Genomic DNA, 10,423 nt, shown 5'->3' on the forward strand with positions numbered 1-10,423 from the left:
TATCTCGTATAATCAAAGCCCGATCCCGAGTCTCGGTCCGGATAAACAGAAAGTCTTTGCCCAACTCTTGTCATCTCCTGAGTCCAGGTTAGTAATTAATGGAGACATCTTTGACTTAATTCTCAAATTAAAACGACCAACAACAGGATTTTTAAAATGATATACTGCCTTGATATCATTAAGAGTAATCACAAGATTGTGTTTAGCACATAAATTTTCTATGGAATGAACAAGTTTCCAAACCATCGGCATAATCTGAAAAGGCGACACCTCCATAGCACGAATGGTGTCAATCATTAAGGGAGTAAAAGGTAACTTACACCGCTTTGAATGCCCATTCGAAAATACAGAACCAACCAGGTGACACCCGCTTAGCTCGACGGACAAGACTCGTGAATCCATACCTCGGTCGACTCAGAATTATTTTCTTCTCCCTTAGTATCTTGTCATAATTTGTTTTCAATAAGTTCTCTTCAGAAAGTAAGGATCCAAAGATTGAAGAGCAAGAAAAACAGTAATCCCGATACTTGAAAGCCACAAAGACGAAAGCAGGAGGGTCAATTTCCCTTACCTCCTCCTCTTGGATGTCTGTGGGTTCAGGCTCAACAGCAGCAGCAGCTCTCTGGGATGCAGGACGTTTTTTGGCTCCCATATTTCTAAGTGTTTGATTTATTATGATTGAAATTGTCGAGAAAATACAAAATAGCAGAACAGGATTACTGAGAAGAAGGGAAGAATTTCAGAAGAATTTCAGAAGAATTTCAGAAGAATATTCAGCAAAGAAAGTGGAGGAAATTTGGTGAAAAATAACCTTGCCCTAAATACCGTATTTATAGGAGATGAATAACGGCATGAAAAACCTAGGAATTGCAAAACTGTCAAGATGATGTCACTTAGCCGTTGCGTGTTCAACGGTAAGTAGGAGTCTAAGAGTCACTTTGAATAAATATGACTCTTCTTATTGTTTAACCGGTAAAGTTGACATCTCACCCCCGGCCGGATCCAAAGACGGGTAAAATGTCAAGGGGCAATTGTTAGGCCCAGCTTAGCCTGGTTCGACCATAACCTGGCCTGACTTAACAAGGCCGATTGATTAAGACGAGGACCGGACAAATCTAATCATTATCTAGTCATGTTGAGAAATATTATAACAAGCGTGCCACTAAATCCTGGAAGAAGAGCCCGATAGTCGGTATGGAATAGCTTGGCGAGTATTGAAGTAGGTCGGATTAAGAAGATAAAACAAGAAATATAATTGTATAAGTCAAATAACCGTGCCCTATTCTCAAGGAAGACCAAGTCCAAACTTAAAACTATATAATCTATGAATGTGAACGGAAAGAAGAGGAAAGGCTATAAATTGGTTAAGATTGGAACGGGTCAAGCGAGTAAATAGAGAGCATGCCCTATTAATCCGGCAACAGCTCCTATAATGGAGAAAGACGTTGAAGAAAAAGGCAACGGTAGCATTTGTAAAACTATAAATAGCAGAATCTAACAATTGTAAAGGCATTCAATCTTAGTCAATTAATTTACACTTTATCTCTTTTTATTCTTGAATATTCAGATATACATACAATATTGTACTCGGTTTATCAAGATAATAAAAACGTTATTCCTTATACTTAAATCTTCCTTTGTTATTTACTCGTATTATTCCAGTCATATAGAACTAGATACCCTGATTACTATATAATCAAGCCGGATCCTTCCAGGAAAATCCTGCTAAAACAATTATTGTTGTTGTTGTTGTTGTTGTTGTTATTGTTGTTGTTGTTGTTGTTGTTGTTGTTATTATTATTATTATTATTATTATTATTATTATTATTATTATTATTATTATTATTATTATTATTATTATTATTATTGTTATTATTATTATTATTTTTATTATTATTATTATTATTAATATTTGTTGTTGTTATTATTATTGTTATTATTATTATTATATTATTATTATTATTATTATTATTATTATTATTATTATTATTATTGTTATTATTATTATTATTATTATTATTATTATTATTATTATTATTATTATTATTATTATTATTATTATTATTATTATTATTATTATTATTATTATTATTATTATTATTATTATTATTATTATTATTATTTTTATTGTTGTTATTGTTGTTATTGTTGTTATTGTTGTTATTATTGTTATTGTTGTTATTGTTGTTTTTTTTTTTGCAGAAAAGTTATAGATCTTTTATTTCAACAAAATAAGCGTTACATACAAGATCCTTGCCACCCTTTCCTACAAAGGAGACCAAGGAGGCCCCCTAAAAGAGAAAATAACCAACAAAAAACCTAAGCCAAAGAGCCATACAGACACAATGAGACATCACGTTTAATAACAATACAAAGAGAGTCAGACGAGGACTTAGTCCCCTTAAAAATCCTAGAATTCCTTTCCTTCCAGATGAAGTGGAAAGAGGCCATCAAGCACGCCTTTTGTTTGCCAGTCCTGAACTCAGAGATAAAAGCTTGAACGATAGTATCCAAGGAGAAAACCAGGGGGAGATGCACCCATTGAGCAACTGCAACCTATACTTGTCTAGAATAAGAGCAGTTGAAGAAAACATGGTGGAGGTCCTCCATAGAGCATTCACTGAGCACACAACGATTAACCAAAAACAACCCACGAGTAATAAGCTTAGCCATAGTAGGGAGGCTATCAGTCATAACCATCAGACCAGTAAAAGAGTATTTGGGATAACCCTTGCCATGAACAAATGAATGCCATGGCACAGGCTCACGCCTACTTCTCACCAGGTTATAGGCAGCATTAGTATCAAAGCTAGCATGATAGGTACACCTCTCAGGCTGCTGCAATGCTAGAGAAGAAGAGCCAGCAATATTAAGAAGAAGATCCTTCATCTTAACCACGTTGTTCCAATACCAAGAATTTGAGATTGTTTGCCTAGCTGTCCAGAGACTCTGCCCTTTAAGGACATAAGTTTGAACCCATCTAGTCCAGATAGAATGAGGTTTATTGTGCAATTTCCAAACCCATTTAATCATTTGCGCACAATTCCAACTTAGAACTTCTTTTATACCTATCCCCCCCTCTAATTTTAGGGAGCATAGTAATTGCCACTTGAGGAAAGTATGCCTTCTAGCTCCATCAGAGATACCCCACAGGAAATCCTTGCAAATCTTATTGATCTTTGACCACCTTTGGGAACAAAATACTAGCCCCCCAAAAGTTGTTTATGTTGAGGCTGGTGTCCTTTACAGTTAGTGCAAGGACTTATAAATCTCTAAAAGGATCAAAGGGTATACTTTTGTATCATAATCAGTTGGTCCACGTTTATCAATAACGGTTGGCTTGCTAGATAAGTTTGACGTTATTGTCATACAGATGGCGGTGATCAACTGGTCCCTAAAAGTCACACCTATAGGATACGTTTGAGAGATGTGACGGTATGAAAATACAGTCATGTAGATGCCAAATTTGACTAACCAGTTAGTCTGAGTTATTTGACTAATAATTAGTCAAAATGTGATGTTGAGATATTTTATTTAATACGGATTAAATAATAATGGCTAAGGCGAATTAAGCAGTTAATTCGTAAATTAAATATAAGCAATTTATATTTGATTAAATGTATATTGAATATAATTATACAATATTGTCTTTGTCGGACATGTATTAATAATTCAACTAACCCGTATTATTAGTTGATGCTTTAATTACCGATAACCGATGACAGTTTATAATGAAACCGCGTCATATACACTAGGTATTTCATCACTTTCACGGACGATTTAAGTAGATATGGCTATGTCTACTTAATGAAGCACAAAAGTGAATCCTTTGAGAAATTCAAGGAATACCAGAATAGGGTACAGAACCTATTAGGTAGAAAGATTAAAACACTACGTTCAGATCGTGGTGGCGAGTATCTTTCTCACGAGTTTGATCAACACCTAAAGGACTGTGGGATTGCCCTACAGTTAACTCCACCTGGAACACCTCAATTGAATGGTGTGTCCGAACGGAGAAATCGAACACTACTTGATATGGTTCGATCCATGATGAGTCACACCGTGTTGCCTGACTCATTGTGGGGTTATGCTCTTCTCGTCACCGCTCTAATACTTAACCGAAGTCCGTCTAAAGCTGTTGACAAGACTCCATATGAACTATAGAAGGGAACGGTCCCTAACTTGTCCTTTATACGGGTTTGGGGCTGCGAGGCTTATGTCAAGTGGAGACACGAGGATAAGCTCGGCCCGCGATCGGTCAAGACATACTTTATAGGTTATCCTAAAGGAACACTTGGTCATTACTTCTATTCGCCAACCGAACAACGTGTTTTTGTTGCGGCTAGTGCGACATTCTTAGAGAAGGAATTTCTCGAGAATGCAAAGAGTGATAGAACCTTCGACCTGTCGGAGATTCCAGAACCAAATACCGAGCAACCATTGGAGGAACCAATTCCTTCAATCCCGGCTGCGGTGAATATTCCTCCAGACAGATACATTGGTATGGTCGAGGAACATGACATAGATGACGTTCTACTCCTAACGAGTAGTGAACCCGCAACCTATAAAGGTGCCATGACTAGTTCCGACTCAAAGCTATGGCTTGAGGCCATGCAATCCGAGATGGACTCTATGTATGAGAACAACGTATGGGATCTTGTTGACTTACCTGCTAAGGTTCGTCCCCTTCAATGCAAATGGCTTTACAAGATAAAGCATTCTGTGGAAGGTCAACAAGATATCTATAAAGCACGACTAGTTGCTAAAGGTTTCACCCAAGTGCCAGGTTTGCACTACGATGAAATTTTTGCACCCGTAGTCATGTTGCGTTCCATTCGGATTATCTTAGCGATTGCCGCTTTTCATGACTATGAAATTTGGCAAATGGATGTGAAAACCGCCTTCTTAAACGGCTTTTTGGAGGAAGAGTTGTACATGGTACAACCCGAAGGTTTCATCGATCCTTTACATCCTAAGAAAGTGTGCAAACTTAAGCGTTCCATTTATGGACTTAAGCAAGCATCTCGGAGTTGGAATCATCACTTCGACCAAGTGATTAAAGAAAATGGATTTACTCGATCGGTCGAGGAACCATGTCTTTATATCAAGTCGAGTGGGAGCAAGATTGTCTTCCTAATATTGTATGTCGATGACATACTCCTGATTGGGAATGACATACCTCTCTTAACTTCGGTGAAAGTATGGTTGAAAAACCATTTCTAGATGAAAGATCTGGGAGAGGCACAAAGAATTCTGGGCATCCGTATCTATCGAGATAGATCACGACGGATGCTATCTCTCAGTCAGGAGTCTTACATAGACAAAGTCCTAGAGAGATTCAGCATGACTAACTCCAAGAAGGGGTTTCTTCCCATGGCTCCAGGGGTGCATTTGAGCAAGTCTCAGTCACCAGAGACACCGGAAGAGAAAGAGCGCATGACACGGATTCCTTATGCCTCGGCTATAGGATCAATCATGTATGCCATGATATGCACACGTCCAGACGTGGCATATGCATTGAGTATGACAAGTCGATTCCAACAAAGATCCAGGTGAATCACATTGGATGGTCACAAGAACATTCTTAAGTACCTACGGAGGACTAAAGATTGGGCATTGACTTATGGAGGCGATCAAAAGCTATGCGCAACCGGTTCGCAGATGCTAGCTTCCAAACGGATCGTGATGACTCGAAATCTCGGTCCTGGATTCGTTTTTACTCTTAATGGCGCTGCAGATCACCGGAAGAGTTCCAAACAAACTTTTACAGCAGATTCTACGACTGAGTCCGAGTACTATGCCGCGTCTGAAGCTACAAAGTAAGCGATATGGATGCGTCAATTCTTACATGGACTATCTGTAGTGCCTAGTTCGAATGACCCGATCACCATCTATTGCGACAATAGAGGTGCCATATTCCAAGCTAAGGAGCCAAAGTCTAGCAACAAGTCTAGACATGTACAACGGAAAGCTCATCTAATCCGGGATTACGTGGAGCAAAAGGAAGTAGTGATAGAAAAGATTGCTACAGATGATAACATAGCAGATCCTCTCACTAAACCATTACGACAAGATAAGCATGAAGGGCACGTTAATTCCATGGAAATTAAACGTGTTCCTAAGTTGTAGTACTCTTTTATGGACAAGATTCATCCTCTTTTGTACTCTATACGACATCATCGTTTTGATATTTTATATATATTTTGTTTTTCATGTGGATTTGTACGACAAATTTTGAACACCACAAAGTGAACTGAACAAGCATTATATTTTTGGTCCTTAATTACCCACGTGAGTGATAACTCAAGGTAATTATTTTGTGACGTTGGTTGATGGTGGGTTCAACGAGCCATAAGTCAACAAAGTTGACCGACCAATCACAGAGGCGATTTATACGGATATCTCGTAGGACACAATTGTGACATCAACGTGGAGTCCTAAATGTTTTACAACATTCGGTGCCCGGTCGTGGATAGGACCTCCATAGTGATCCTAAGAGTCGATTCTTTTGACTATCGACTGTCTCTTGAGACTAAGGCAGATTTTGGGTGACTTTGGTTTCTTTCTCACGGTCATCCGTAACAGGGGGCCAAGTAGATTGTTTCTGGGTCATTTCATGCTGTGCTTGGATCGGAAGGAGTTCGAGTTAAAGGAAATATTCAGCCTTTATCAGGTACTCGATATTTCTCGGGGCCACTCGAGGAGTCAGAATCGAAATGCATGGCCATGCTCGGATACGGATTCGTTTTATCAGTTAAGTTACTCTCTAGTCGGGGAAACCACTCTAGATACAGATCGATTGTAAAATACGACCTTTGCGGATCTGGATCTGCAAATTGTTTTACATTGAGTGGGAGAAATTTTAAATGAATATAAGAATCGGTTATCGCACATACACTTGTACGGACAAGTGGGAGTTTGATAGAGCTGTGTCCTCCAGTTAGTGCGGATAACGTCATTGCACATACACTTGTACGGACAAGTGGGAGCTTGTTGGGGCTGGTGTCCTTTACAGTTAGTGCAAGGACTTATAAATCTCTAAAAGGATCAAAGGGTATACTTTTGTATCATAATCAGTTGGTCCACGTTTATCAATAACGGTTGGCTTGCTAGATAAGTTTGACGTTATTGTCATACAGATGGCGGTGATCAACTGGTCCCTAAAAGTCACACCTATAGGATACGTTTGAGAGATGTGACGGTATGAAAATACAGTCATGTAGATGCCAAATTTGACTAACCAGTTAGTCTGAGTTATTTGACTAATAATTAGTCAAAATGTGATGTTGAGATATTTTATTTAATACGGATTAAATAATAATGGCTAAGGCGAATTAAGCAGTTAATTCGTAAATTAAATATAAGCAATTTATATTTGATTAAATGTATGTTGAATATAATTATACAATATTGTCTTTGTCGGACATGTATTAATAATTCAACTAACCCGTATTATTAGTTGATGCTTTAATTACCGATAACCGATGACAGTTTATAATGAAACCGCGTCATATACACTTAGCAAATTACATGTCGGACTACGAGTTAAGATGAAGAGGAAATGAAAGCCCATTTTCCTCCCCTTGGACTCGGTTTGGCCGAACCATGCCAACAAAAGAGAGCTCTCTCTCTTTTGTAACCTAATGATAATTCATTTGAAAAATTATTAGGGTTTTGAGAAAATTGTCTCTCAAAATTCGGATCTCACATCCAACGAAAACTCACAAAACAATCCTCTTAATATTGCAAGGCAATTAGAGGATTCATTCTAGCACAAGGGCATTTCTCAGACGATCTTGGGTGCAACAATTAGGAGGAGATCTACTTTGATCTCTCATTGCCGAATTGCACTAGGACCGGAGGTTATTACTTAATCTTTATCGTTTCATTATGTTTTTCGTTTATGACTATTAATCACGTATAAAATTTGCGTTATAATCCTTCAATTTATGGGTTTTATACGGATATTACCCTTCAGTTTAAACCAAAAATGACTGAATTCACAAGCAATGTTTTCCAAGCATAGCTCAAATTCTTGTTTGCCCAATGCATAATGTTTGCTTTAAGTTTATCAAGCAGGGGTTGATACATGTCTTGGGTAATCCGTGCATTGAACAAAGGCAAACCCAAATATCTGAAAGGGAATTTACCCTGACTGAACCCAGTGGCAGCCAAGATAAGATCCTTAACATCAGCTGCAACTCCTCCAAAATACAGATCAGTTTTAGAAGGATTTGCAACCAAACCTGAAAGCGTACTAAAATGATCATGGCAGTCAGACACAGCTTTGACAGAAGGGAGGTCACCTCTAGTGAAGACAAGTAAATCATCAGCAAAAATAAGGTGAATAAGGTTCAACTGAACACACTTTGGGTGATATGAGAAATTCTTCAGCTTAGGGAGTGTTCTGAGAAGCCTTGATAACACCTCCATATAGAGAACAAAAAGGTATGGGGACAAGGGATCACCCTGCCTGAGTCCACATTTCCCAGGGAAAAACCCTTGCACTTCACCATTTATCAACAAAGAGTAATAAGGAGAGGTAACGCAGGCCATGATCCAGTCCACAAAAGCTGAAGGAAAATGAAGATAGAGCATACAGTCCTTGAGGAAAGTCCAATTCACTGAATCAAAGGCTTTCCTGATGTCTACCTTTAATAAACATCTAGGAGTAAGATAAGCACGGCCATATTTAGACACAAGCTCATGAGCTAACATAGTATTGTCAAAAATATCTCTGTCAGCCACAAAAGCAGCTTGTTCTGGACCAACAATGGAGTCCAGGACCTGTTTCAGTCTATTAGCAAGTATTTTACTAATGACCTTATAAAATGTAGTACAACAGGCTATAGGTTTGACAGTAAGAGAAGTCTCCATCTTAGGGACAAGGACAAGCAAAGTGGAGTTGGCCACCTTAGGCATGGAACAAGTTTGAAAGAATTCTAAGACAGCATTCTTAAAATCCTGACCAACTACAGTCCATGCATCCAAAAATAAGCCAGAGGAGTAACCATCAATACCTGGGCTCTTATTTCTGTCAATAGATTTCAATGCATCCAAAATCTCTGGCACTCTCATAGGTTGTATAAGGGAGCCACATTGTTCTGGAGACACTGTATCATGCAGAAAAATATGGGGAGGCAAAGGCAGAACTGGAGTAGAAGTGCCCAGCAGAGAAGAATAGTAAGCAAGGAACCCCTGAGCTACCTCATGAGAGCCAGTACATTGTTTACCAGCTTCATCAAGGATGCTCCCAATGTTATTCCTAACTTTCCTAGCAGAAATCTTCGCATAGAAATATTGAGAACTAAGATCTCCAAGCTAAATATGCTGGACTTTAGCCCTTTGGAACAGGATTTGCATCTTAGCTCTTTTGACCTGAAGATAGTCCTGCACCAAAGCTCTCTCCTCCCTAAGAAGAGTAGAATCCAAAGGAGGACTACTGAGGTTGTCCTGGCAATGCTTAAGAGCTGACTTGCAAGTAGCCACTCTATCAGAAAGATTAGTAAAGGAGGAGGTGTGAAGTTTCCTTAAACCACTCCTAAGCTTCTTAAGTTTCTGAAATAGAGAGACTATATGACCACCATAGTAATGAGAGCTCCAACTCCTGCAAACAGTACTCTGAAACTGAGGGGAGAGAGCCCAGCAGTTCGGATATTTGAATGTGGATCTGCAAGGAGTAGCCATACCATCAATTTGAACCAGACAAGGAGAGTGGTCTGAGACTCCAGCATTCAGAAAAGTTGCAGTAGAATGAAGACTAGCAAACCACTAAGGAGAAACCAGAATTCTATCCAGCTTAGCCCACCTGAGGCCATCACCCTGTTTATTGTTCCATGTGAAATGGCAACCAGTGGCAGGGTGATCCACCAAACTACAATTATCAAGACACTGGCTAAACTCTTCAATGTCAGCTAACTGGACATGAGAAGAACCCAGCCTTTCATCAATGTCTAAGACAACATTAAAATCTCCAAAGCATAACCAAGGCACTGAAACCTGAGAGGAAATGGATTGAAGATGTGACCAAAGCCCCCTTCTATCATGTCTAGCATTGAAGGCATACACAAAAGTAACCTCTATATGCTTTTGGGAAGCAATATGAAGGAGAGAACAGTGTATATGTTGAGCAGACTTGTGAAGAACGGTGAGAGCAACAGCAAAAGGGTTCCAAAAAATCCATATACGACCATTGTAATGTATATCATTTTTATGAACAAGTTGGTAAGGGAGAAATCTACTACTAACATCCATAATGGCTGTGTACTTTACATGAGTCTCAATCAAAGCCCCATAATCCACCTTTTTATCCAGCAAGAGTTGATGAGCCTCTTGCTGCTTTAAGGGGTCATTAAGACCTCTAATGTTCCATATGGTGAGGATCATGGGAGGCAGTAGCGTCCCCAGGATCCAACTCAAAAAC

Source organism: Silene latifolia, chromosome 2 (genome assembly GCF_048544455.1).
Source record: "Silene latifolia isolate original U9 population chromosome 2, ASM4854445v1, whole genome shotgun sequence".
Classification (NCBI taxonomy): domain Eukaryota; kingdom Viridiplantae; phylum Streptophyta; class Magnoliopsida; order Caryophyllales; family Caryophyllaceae; genus Silene; species Silene latifolia.